Consider the following 10730-nt stretch of genomic DNA (forward strand, 5'->3'; position numbering starts at 1 on the left):
ATGAAAATTTGAGCAAGGTTTTAAAATATGATTGCAAGATGAAATGGCAGTTGCCCTCATTTCTTTTTGGTTAGTGTCCCTTTTGCATGCTGTGTAGGACACAGTCCGGCTGAAAGTGAGCTGTTATTAAGTCACCATCAGGCCAGTTTTTCAGATTTTAGCTTCACATTTGTAACAATTCAGCACTTTATTTGCTTGCTGTACTTGCTTTGCCTTTTGTAACTAAAGTCAAAAAGAATCTTGGGTTCTTTTTGGCACAGCAGACTTTATCTACTACATTTGATTTGTTTGTAGATTTAACATGTGTCATTAGATGAGTAGAAGACATTGTCTGCAGGGGTAGGACTTCACTCTCAGTAGTGCTGAGCTGCTACAAATACAACTTTAAACTCACAACAATAGCAGGTCACACTGTTCTCATGACACAGACTACTGATCTGATACAAAATGTTCATATGGCGTAAATTCTACTAGCTTCATGCTGAGCGCTAGTTTAATTTAATCCTTTGCAGTCTTTTCATATCATTTTGATACTGAGGTGGGGGAGCGCACCAATTGAACATGACAAAACAAATCTACCCAGCTTTTATGTGTTTTTAATTAAATTGAATTGTTTATGCGCTAGATTTAACCAGTTAGCCTCTTTTCTTTTTTATGGACCGCCGCTGTGTATTTATGATAAAAAAAAAAAGCAGAATTAAGCAAGTGTTTAATGAAAACTGACAATGTACCTCTGTTATTAAAATTATTTTCCTGTGTTCATTTCAGTAAATTCCCACATCAAAGCAGCTCATTACATTTTGTTAATTAGACCCAGAATAATTGACCCTTCCTTCTAAATGTAGGAATATGAAAGTAGGCTTCTGTTGTTCATTGAAATATGGGTTGGACTTGAATAGTCTAGCCTCTCTGGAACATCTGAGGCAGCTAAAGGTGATTTTTCACTTTCTAAATTATATTATTATTCCCTAGTCCCCATCTTCTATACTCTTCCTGTTCTTCCTTTTTTCATCTCTGGCTTTGTCATTTCTTTTCTAACCACCCACAAGGTCTGTAAAGCACTCAGCCAGCTCTATCCATACCCTTCAAGTAACATGGAGTCTACCCTTCTTTGAGTCTGTAAATGCTGCAGAAAAATATGTGGAAAGACAGTTGCGTTGCAGTGAATATTAATGGCTCTTTGAGTGCTTACTCCGTGGTAAACAGAAGGATTGAGTTGACATGTACCCAAAGACATAATTTGAATCTGGGGAGGTCACAGGAAACATTAGCAAATTATCTACCCAATGCCTTCCAAGATCTCCCAGCAGATAATGGAAAAGCCAATCTATTTGGCTGATCGGTATCTTATCGGAATAGGCTGAGAAAAGCTCACAGTAATTTCACTTGATATGATAGAAGATTTCCCTTCACTTTGAGATTAGGTTTGCCTCAGGGGTCTTTGCTATAATTGTAAACCTCTAACAAGGTGAAACATTTGTGGAATTTACAACTATATTTTTCATGACACATGCAAAGAGAGGCTGGCACTGAGTGAATTGTGTATGTGGGGATAAACCTACATACCCTGTGGTTAATGCTGAAGCAGTAGATTATTAGCAATACATAACTGTTGTTTTATAACCTTTAATTTTAAATGCTCATAGTCTAGGTTATGTACATCCTTGCTAATTCTTTTGTCATTGTAGTTTCATTACTCTAAAAACTACATCCAAAGCATTAGTGCAACTAATGCAGTGGATATTACACTTTTTGACTTGAATGGTTCATATTAATGGCTCATAATGGCACTTGTTGGCTTGGGTATGAGCCAAAAAAGGCTGCAAAAAATGACTAAGAATATACAGCCATGCTACCAGCTTAGCTTTGCATGCTCTTAGTCATTGGGTCTTTGGGCTAAGTCCTCAGCCCATTATACATCATCATGTCACCATATCACTTAGTGCAGGGGTCGGCAATCCTAGGCACGTGTGCAGAAGGGTTAACTGATGGCGCGACCATAGCTGGCCATCGGGCATACTGGGCACTTTGTGCCAGAAAGAGGAAACCGCCGGATGTCGCGCTAAACAACAGCAGCATGTTTAAGCTTGATCAGCTGTTGTTAGAATTTATTTAATATTAATTTCTAGTATCAGCTGATGTTTGCTGGAGCCACAGCTGTAAAGCTGCTGGTCATGATATCGGTTTGGTTATCTGGTGAGAGGGAAACATGAGGATGAAACCAGGAGATGTCCTTACTGAATCATCAGAGCTGAACAGGTGATGGAGAAACAGGTTTACCTTTTAGGTGACATGAATGAGTTGAAGTTATGAACTGTTTCTGAGAGACAAATAACACCAGGATCCTTTTCTATGTAGCTGACAGCTGGTAACTGTGCAGGGGCGGGTCTAGCAAAGTTTTGCCAGGGGGGCATGTAGGGCATTAACAGGGAGAGGGGGGTACAAAGAAATACTTTCTTATTCTCATTTAAAATGTCTGGCTGTTATTAAATAATTATCTGAAGCTTAAAACCAAAGTTTTTATCTGACGTAAAATGTATAGAAATCATACATATACCAACAAGACTGTACATCACTGTCACAACAGCGTTTGTTTTCATTCAAAGGCTTTATGGCTTTAATACCTGGTGGGCCGGTCTCTAGTCAAAATGCCCGGGCCGATTTTTGTTTGTCCCAGTCCAGCCCTGGGCACGACACGCAGTGAATTAATCTGAGGTGCATTAAAAATAAATGGCCAGGCCAGCGGTGCACATCGTAAATTAGCTCTGATAGACAGATTAGTTGTGCCTCTTCTTAATGACGGTATCTTAACTAACAACCCCAACTACCAGATTCAACTTGTAATTGGCTAAAAATAACTTAATGAGAGGGATGTTGTTAGCTTTCCACATTCCGACACTTCAAATGCTTCAGGAGCTTTCCGCTCAGTGCAGCATTAGCACCATGGAAATACACGGATACATCCGTAGACTCGAGACAGAATTCACAATGTGTTTTTGGGACTTTCAGGTGTATGGACCAATGTTTTCTTTTCTGATCAAACCAGAAATCTTTAATGAGCAGCTGAATTTGTCTCGCATTAACTGGCTGAGTTAATGCCAGTTAATGCAACATCGAAGCAGCTGGAATCCATAGCTGTGTGTGTTCATGGAGCTTGCATTTTCACCTGCTGGACATCACTACCTGACAAGTTTAATTGTCTTCAGAACATTGCAGACGCCTTATTGACAGTATTTGGTTCTACATATCTGTGTGAGCAGATTTTCTCTCACATGACTGTCCTCAGGTAGCCGTCTGAATGCTGGACCCTCGGAGACCTGTGTCTCTGAGTGGGAGACCAGAGATCAGATTAACATGTGTATTAACCCTTTAAAACCGGCCAGAGCGGGCACGCTCCGTTTTGCATAACTATTTTTAAATCCTGGTAGCACTGCAACCACATGAGCTAGCGCAAAAATTTTTTTTGCATATGAAACCAGAGGAGTTGTACTTACATCTTATGCCATCAGCTTGTCCTCGGTCACAGTTTCCTTCCACATATAGTTTTGCAAAAACTGCATAAAAAGCACTTGCAGCAACAAAAACATAATATTCCAGAAACAGGCTTTGCCGATCCGATCAGCTGTTCATAACACTTCCTACGCCCATCAGCACGAACTATCTCATGTCCACCATGACCTGCCCGAAACCGGAAGTGACGTCATTTTCGCGGAAATGTAGTTTTTTCCCATCAAGGCCATCAAGGCCTGGTGTTTTTAAAAGTTATGTTTGACTTTATGACTTTCTGTGTCGTTTCTGGGATGCTTAGGACTCATATTGCACTGCTGGAAATAGTTTATTTTGATGCATATGCTGCTTTTTTGCAAATTTGCAATATTTATTTTCGTTTTTCCTGCAGTGTATAGAAATTGGTGTATTTCAAAATTAAAACTTTGAAGACACTCAAAATAAATTTCCTGTGGTGGGAAACTAGTTTGTGCAACTTTTTTGTATTTACAGTTTTGAGGGATAAGCCTCTTAAATTTCTCTAACTAGAAATATATGTTAAAAAAACAAAAACGATTTTCAATTGTTTTTATAGTTTATTGCACTTTTTTGCAATTTATGTAATTACTATGCACTTAATGCATGCATATTATTAAAATTTAGGCTGTAATGGTTGTATTGATGTATAGCAACTTGAAATGCTCCCAAAAATGGCACTACAACATGTAAAAATATAATATAAGCTCTGGCGGACTTGGTTCTATGGTAGGTCTTAAAGGGTTAACAAACATGCCATATTGGCCCAGTTTATTTTTCTTACCATTGTTGTGAGGAGACCATAAATAGCATTTGTATTTTCTGTTGTACAGTTCATTTGCTGTTATGGAGTTCTTGTTATTGATAAAAAGTGTCTTTTTTTTTGTTTCAAAATAGCTGATAACTATTTGCTGATAGCTGCAAACATCTGCAAACAAATATAAAGTGGTTCTATATAGTGTGTAACTGTTAATATAGAGCATTATTAAATTTATTGCTAATGCAATCATATGGCACACTGACGGCACTTGTCATCAGAAAGGTTGCCGACCCCTGACTTAGTGTATTGAATTATAGTGAATACAAGGTTGAAATAGCAATGTACAGCTAAAGTTGATGGAATTTAGTGTTTTTTGCTGGTATTTGTATTTAAAAAATATTAACGAATGAATTCTGTTCTGGTGTTGATGCCCCACTTGTGATTTCAGAAGAAAATGCAGGGAATCCCCCAAGTCATAGGCCTCGTCCTCTGGAAACCATGAAATTTGATTGCAGGCCCTCTAAAAGCTGTTGATGTACTTTGGCAGATGGATGGAGCAACAGACTAAACTTTCCTGTCCAGAGCACAAAGAAATAAAAAAAAGAGTAAAGAGTTGCAATGCAAAATGTACCACATGGACAAAGGTACTGGGCCACCAATACATTATACCTAAAGAAGCTGCTCAACTCTGGAAAAGCATACCACGAAGCTCCCGGTGCACAGTTTCTGTGCTGTTGTTAATGCCAGAGGAGGTTTGGAGATCTAAAGCTGCCGTTGGCAACTTGTACGCACTTTGTGCCTCAACACTCGGCGACCCTGCTCTCTGATTGTGGAATATCTGGGAGGGGAAAAATTTCACAAACTGTCTTGTTGCGGTGGTGGGATCCTATTACAACACCACACTCAACCTCAGTGAGCCCTGTAGAATGACCCATTCTTTAACAAATGTTTGTAAAGGCAGACTGTGAGTTTAGGGGCTTGAGTTTAGACACCTGTGACAATGGGACTGAAAACTCCTGAATTCAAAGATTAGGTGTGACCCAACATTTTTTGTCCATATTATGTAGCTGGCTGCATAGATAGATGCTTGTATGATGGCAGAATTAGTTTGTTTAATTTGTGTAATTATACTGACCCCCTGTGTGCCCAAACTGTCATTCCAAATAGTTTTACTACCACAATGTAATTGTTCAAGGTGAAAAATATTTCCACAATGTTGGTAAATCACTGTGTCTGTGACCTCAAAAATCAGGAAATGAGCCATCATTAAACTTGAAGCCATCTGTTGCGCATCTGTAGATTGAAGATCTGTTTACTTCCAAGAGTAAAGCTGGAGAAGGAGGGAGACAGACAGGCAAAGAAAGACTGAGGACAATTTTGCCTTAATCTTCTCTCTATCCAGTCAGATTCCATCAGACTGCTTTCTGTTCATATTACTCTTCCCTCTAAGGTTTTGTTTTAGTTAAACCCAGCAGAGCTACCTTCAGAAACGGTCATCCACCTTGAAAGAAATGAGCTCTGACAGCTGTGACTACAAAGTGGAAACAGATCTGTGTCTCTGTGTATGGCCTCTGGAATTCCACAACTCTCTGGGGCCAAATCAGCTGTCCTCTACACCGATCAATCGGAGACAATTGATTCTCCCACCGATTTAATTTTCTTCTCGGTGTCTGATTAGCAATGATTTACAGAGCCCTTTGTTCTCTATGCAAAAACCTTTAAGTGATCCTTTAGATAAATTGCCAGATTTCCTTCTGTGCAAGAACTTTCAAATTCACGGGTTATGACCCCACCCAGCAGAGAGGAGCATGTTGTGCCCTCTGGTGATCAGTGGAAATCGGAGGAGCTTATTTTCACCTCACCACAGTAAATCTAGTAATAGAGGTCATCAACTCGAGGGACACTCATGAAAACGCGAGCAGGCAGGTTTCTGCGATCTGGACTTTAATTAGATTATTGAGGTTTCTGTGAAGATGTGTGTTAACCATCTCATCATAAAACTGATAATGAAGTAAGTTGTCAGTCAGCTGTGGTAGGTTGCTAAAAGTGTTCTGAAAGCATGATAGCAACAGCAGTTGCTAAAAAATGTGGTGCAAAGCATTTATCAGATGAATTTAACAGATGAATGCTATTAGCGGTGTAATTTGTAATTGACTCTTTTAGAAAGAAGAAATTAAATGTATAGTGCAGAGTTAACCTTTTTTTCATCATAACTAAACTAAACTAGCAACATATTTAGTAGTCACAAAGAAGCACATGTATTGCTTTGAGGTTGGGTCCACCTGAATTTGTGCCCCCTATTCATGCAACTTTAAAAATATATAGTACACTGTACAAATTTGGGAATGGTAAACCACTTTTTCTTTATACACACCGGGAAAATGTTTCTCTGGACATCCCAAAAAGCTTTTAATGGAAATGCAAGCCCAAAAACTGTGATATGGAAGAGTCCAATAATTTCAACCTAATCGGTCTCAGCAACATCAGAGGAATATCAAGAGTGTACGAACAAAAATAGCCTACTTTACAGAGACCAACCCTACATGCCATGCTCTCCACTGTGTAACCTCCTCCCACTGTGGTGCATAAAGAGCTCTGAGGTCACAGCTGCAGCATGCGGGGGATGTCAGGCCAGGCAGGGTGAAAACCTGGGCCTGAAAGGAGAGTTTTTATTGAGGGAAAGATTTAGAGACTCTGACTTGCTGTCAAGATGAAGGGCCGGAAGTGAAACTTGTACAAAAACAACCTTGTAAGCAGAGGCCCCCTGCCATGACCCAGTGACTTCTGCTGCAGGTTTCTGTGGTTTTTGCAGTCCAGTGATAAAACACGAGAATGCTTTGGATAGGAACTTTGTAGTTGTAAAAATAAGCATTTGGCAACATCTCTGTGGAGACCTTTAAAAAATAAACAAACAGTGGAAAAAAAATCCATCCATCCATCTTCTTCCACTTATCCACTTCAGGGTCACAGCTGGATAGGCTGGAGCCCATCCCAGCTGACATGGCAAGCGTCAGAGTACACCCTGGACTGGTTGCCAGTCCGTCACAGGGCTAACACAGTCAACCACTCACACCTATAGGCAATTTCAAGTGACCAATTAATGTAACTCCACTAACTGCATATATTTGGACTGTGGGAGAAAGCCGGAGTACCCGGAGAGAACCTGCGCCAACACTAGGAGAACAAACAAACTCCATACATATGGTGGAGTCAAACTCAGGACCTTCTTGCTGTTAGGAGTGCCGCTGTGCTGCTCTATATGATATATGTAATATCTAAAATTATGATACATATATCCTATATATCCTACTTATTTAGCTTAAGTTGTATTTTCAAAATATATAAGTAGTACCTAAAGTACGTGTACTTTTCAGAATGATATATGTATTATTGGATCATAATTGCTGATGTATTCAAGCGAGAATCTCTTTCATTTTAAAGTGGCAACTTTAATGTTGCAGTTTTTGATGATTGTCAGTCTAGGTGGTGCTTGGTACCATAATCTATAATGATGTAGTTTATCAGCAAAATAATAAATAATTGAATTGTATGGAATATAAAGTACAAAGATTATGTCCAAAATATAGTGTAACAAAAGCAGAAAGTAGCATAACATGGTAATATTTAAATAATGTGCAGGTACATTAGACTTCAGTAAAATACTTGGGTAAATCTAATATTGACAGTATTTCAGTCCAATTCCTTTGGTGTGGGAGCAGCAGGGAGGGCCAATCGTATTACAGGAGGGCTAGTGCCACCCCATGCCCCCCTCTGGATATACCCCAGCTCAATTTTTTTTTAAATATCAAACAAAAAGCAGTAATGTTGATATTTTAGAAAATATGTTTCATGAAATTCTCTAGTGGAGATTTGCTAACTATAAAGACCAGATGCAGTGGAAAACAAAAGGTGTGTCTTCAGGTGAAAAAAATCACAAACACTTTTGGACAAATTGTTTAAACCCAACAAAAAACCTCACTTAAACAGTAATTTAACAACAAAGAACCAAGAAAGATTGTCCTCGTGTGTGTGCTTTTTTATATTCATATATTTCAGTTTTTGTACGTAATAAATAAGACTTAGTGCTTTGTCAGCTTTAGTGTTACTTGTAACTACATTCTTTTTACCTTTGACCTTGGAGCCAGCCTCATAATTTCACTGTGTTTCCAAATCTGGTGATAAGCTATCCATAGCTGCTGGCTCAAGTATTATTATAATTTCTACAGTTCATTATGGGACATGCCTCCACTGCCATCATATAACCATAGTTGCTAATTCACTACAGTAATATTTGGTTATTATTATTCATTTAAACTGATATATACTATAAACACAGCCTTGAAAGCCAGTTAATATAATCTGATTAAAGGGAATACCTGGATTTCTTTTGTGATTATTGTGATAATATATGATTGTGATCACCAACACCTTTTATAAAACAGTGTTGACAGTACTTTAACTACCAGTATGTAGGAGTCAAATTTCCATATTTCCAGGCTTTTGCTGATGGGAAATAAAGGTAAGGCACGTAACCTCTGGTGTGTAAATGTGAATGTTTCCCCCAAGTCATTTGCTTGTCAACAGACATGAAGACTCGGGGGAAATGAGGTGTGACACACGGGCCCACACACGCCAGGTTGTGGCAGTTGCTGCTTTGATGATTCTGTGAGCTTATGGGTCTCCAGGTGAAACGCAAGTCGCCGTCCCAGACGTTGACTGTAAATAACCTACTGTTGTCTACACCGTTCAAGTAAGGGTTTGACTTTCCTTTCACGTCCTTTCATGTTATTTCACCTTATGTGTTATTCACAGTCTTTCTTTGCAGATTTGTCGCAGTGCAAAGCAACAGCTCATTAGATTTTTATCCTTTCTTTTGTGTGCGCTGGACTTTCCGCATGGAACAATGCGTGGAGATCATCTCTGATTCTGTTGAGACAGCTGATAATTGATTGCGATGTTTGAGCAGCAGGCTGGTAGATTACAACTCTGCTGAGCATCCAGCTTCACGATAACCCCAAACCTGCCCCGATGGAGAGATAGTTAAAAAAAATAAGAGTCTTGGTTATCTCAAGATACCCCTGCAAAAAAGAAGAAGCCAGTAGAATAGTTAGGGACAACAAACTTGTTTCAGATAAAAGAGGCATGTGCACCAAAAACAAAACAAAAGCCACCTTTGCCTCTTGATATGTAAGTTCATGTGAGGTGACATTAATAATAATACCAATTTGTTTGCGATCATAAAAAGCATGTTGTGCCGAGCTTCCCCCGTGTACTCAGAAGCAGGCCCTGATTATTCTTCCACCCTTGCCTTCAAAGTAAGCTTCAATAACACTGCTTCACTTGCAGGTGTCAAAAGTACAAGGCCTCCAAATACACACTGTCAGATTCTCTTTCTCTGTCAAATTATTCCTCTCTGTCTTTGCACTTTGTTTGCCATCAAAAACATCAAGCAGGGCCCCTGTGTTGTTTCCAGGCTTCTGTTTGTTTGTATATGTGACTGTCTGAGCGCATGGGTTTTATGCACACAGTGGGTGCACACAAACACATAGTAAAGCTGATGATGGGCCGATTGATTTCTGACAAAAATAAAGCAGGCTGCACTGAGACAGCGGGTGGAGAAATCTGCTAATGGCAGAGCGTCCCAGATTGAGCCCGTCGGGACACCTGGAGTGAGTTTAACGCTCTTAAGGTCAGGAAAAAATGTGTTTGTGAGTGTGTGTGTTGTGCTTTGACGAGCTGAGTTACCAGAAAACAGCACAGTGTTTGATACTGTATACGTGTCTTTATTGATATTATAATTTTAAAAGATCAATCAAATAAAATCAATAAAAAATCACTGACAATTTGCTGAACTTGTGCTACTGTCCAATAATTATGATGTTGCACAAGAAAGAAAAAAGAACATTACCGACTATGTGTCTGCGTGTAATCACAGCCTAAATCATGTCTGATTATACCATAAGCTCATAAATAATATTTTATGAGCATAGACTGAAAATCAATCAGTCATATAACTAAACAGTCTTGTCAAACACGTCCCCAGTAAGAAAATTTTGAGCACTCAATCCACCATTTTTAACTCCAGCAGAAGTTTCGTCAGGTATATAGCAGCTCTAAGAGGCGTGGCTTAGTTATTTAAAAACCCTTTATGTCCTGTCTGGTTAATGTGTAACTGCTTCCTGCCTCCACCCACAGTTTTCTCATCTTTATTCCTTTTTCCTCTCTTTTGGAGGAGGTGGTGGTGATGGTGGCTGGGTGTCCTCTCGCCTCTCCTCCCCAGAGGGCCCTCTCCCTTATTCACTTCCCCCTTATCTGACACATCAAAGGATCTCATTACGAGCTGTGACACCAGCCCCACCCTGAGCCAACCTGTTCCTACCATCACATTTAAATAGCATCACATTGTATTCATAATAAGTAATGTCATGCACTGTGGTCTCTGATGTCT

Source organism: Astatotilapia calliptera, chromosome 12, assembly GCF_964374335.1.
Source record: "Astatotilapia calliptera chromosome 12, fAstCal68.1, whole genome shotgun sequence".
Taxonomy (NCBI): Eukaryota; Metazoa; Chordata; class Actinopteri; order Cichliformes; family Cichlidae; genus Astatotilapia; species Astatotilapia calliptera.